This window comes from Humulus lupulus, chromosome 6 (genome assembly GCF_963169125.1).
Source record: "Humulus lupulus chromosome 6, drHumLupu1.1, whole genome shotgun sequence".
In the NCBI taxonomy this organism is placed as follows: domain Eukaryota; kingdom Viridiplantae; phylum Streptophyta; class Magnoliopsida; order Rosales; family Cannabaceae; genus Humulus; species Humulus lupulus.
In genome coordinates this window covers 32,215,001-32,216,947 of record NC_084798.1, presented here as the reverse complement: position 1 = coordinate 32,216,947, position 1,947 = coordinate 32,215,001, and the positions used below count along the sequence as shown (strand labels likewise).

Genomic DNA, 1,947 nt, shown 5'->3' with positions numbered 1-1,947 from the left:
TGATTACGCCTGAGTTGCTTGTTCGACAAAAAGTCCCTTTATATACAATAATGGGATTGTAGCGGGTATAGTTTAGTGGTAAAAGTGTGATTCGTTCTATTAACCCCTTATATAGTTAAGGGGTCCCTCGGTTTGATGAATATTCCATTCCGATCAAAAACTTTATCTCGTAAAAAGGATTTAACCCTTTTCCTCTCAATGAAAAATTCGAGGAAAAATATACATTCTCGTGATTTGTATCCAAGAGTCAATTACAAATTGAAAAATTGGATTGTGGAATTACGAAACATAATTTTAAAAAATTGGAGCAATACTTCCAATTGAATGAGTATGAGTAAGGAATCCATTGATAAAGATAGAAAGTTTATTTCTAACCGTAACTAAATCTTCCATTTTTTTTGTTATAGGGAAAATTGAAGCAAAATAGCTATTAAACAATGACTTTGGTTTACTAGAGACATCGACGAATTTTTTAGCTCGGTAGAAACAAAACAATTTTCCTAAGGATTCTTTAAAATAGAAATAGAGAACGAAGTAACTAGAAAAAGTGTTAGAATCCCCTTCTTTTCTATAAGGATCGTCTAGAAAGCAGGTCGTTTTGAATGCATTCATACAGAAAAGCTGACATAGATGTTATAGGTTGAATTTTTTTAATTTCATTCATATCTTACATTCGGAAATTTATCCATATTCCATGAAGGAGCCGAATGAAATCAAAGTTTCACGTTCGGTTTTGAATTAGTGACGTTAAAGTAAAACTGATGAATCAACGTCGACTATAACCCCTAGCCTTCCAAGCTAACGATGCGGGTTCGATTCCCGCTACCCGCTTGTGCTTACTTGATTTCTTATCTATATTCAATATTCCTAACAATCTCTCTATTTTTATATTAGAAAATTCTTTCTATTTTAAAACTAAATATTAAATTCAATTGAAATAATATTGAATTTTTTCATTTGAATAAAATTTTTCAAATTAAAGTATAATAAATACTATTATTTGAAAATTTAGAAAATAATCTTATTTAATAATTCGAATATAATTAATTTAATTCATTTGCATTATTAAAATGAAAATTGAATACCCAACTCCCGGCCCTGTCCTATATTCGTTTTTTACGAATATTAAAAATAAAAAATAAAATTGAAATGAAAAGCGTCCATTGTCTAATGGATAGGACAGAGGTCTTCTAAACCTTTAGTATAGTATCAAATCCTATTAGACGCAATTTATTTCCATATGTATTTTCTATTTGATATTTCTATATCAAGAAAGATGTTTTGAATGGCTTAAATAAAAGATCCGCTTCTTATATACACTTCTTACTTAATATATACAGATTTACGGATTTAAAAAGATCAATTTATTTAGACTTGTTCTTGAAGGAGAAAACACTCCATCTGTTCTTGAATAGCTTGTTTCAAAAGGGCTTCTTCTTCTTCAGTAAATGTCTTGGTAGAAGATATGATTTCTTGGAATTGAGGTTTATTCGTTTTTAAATAATTCCGTAACTCAAGCAGAAATTTTCTTACCTGTCCAATTTCTAATCAATCAAGATAACCGTTCGTTCCGGTATAAATAGTGATTATCTGTTCTTCCACCGCAAGGGGGGCCGATTGAGAATGTTTGAGTAATTCACGTAATCGTTGACCTCTTGCCAATTGATTCTGAGTAGCTTTATCGAGATCAGAGGCAAATTGTGCAAAGGCTTCTAATTTTGCGAATTGTGCCAATTCTAATTTTAATTTGCTGGCTACCTGTTTCATGGCTTTGATTTGAGCCGCGGATCCTACTCTGGAAACCGAAATGCCTACATTAATAGCAGGGCGGATTCTAGAGTTGAACAGATCAGCGGATAAGAATATTTGTCCATCTGTAATCGAAATTACATTAGTAGGAATATAAGCTGAAACATCTCCCGATTGGGTCTCAACTATTGGTAAAGC

At 31.6% G+C, this 1,947-nt stretch overlaps 1 pseudogene; it reads right to left on the bottom strand.

Moving 5' to 3' along the window:
* Positions 1 to 1,103: 1,103 nt before the first annotated feature.
* The window catches only part of LOC133782012 (ATP synthase subunit alpha, chloroplastic-like), a 1,825-nt pseudogene continuing 981 nt past the window's right edge, over positions 1,104 to 1,947 (bottom strand).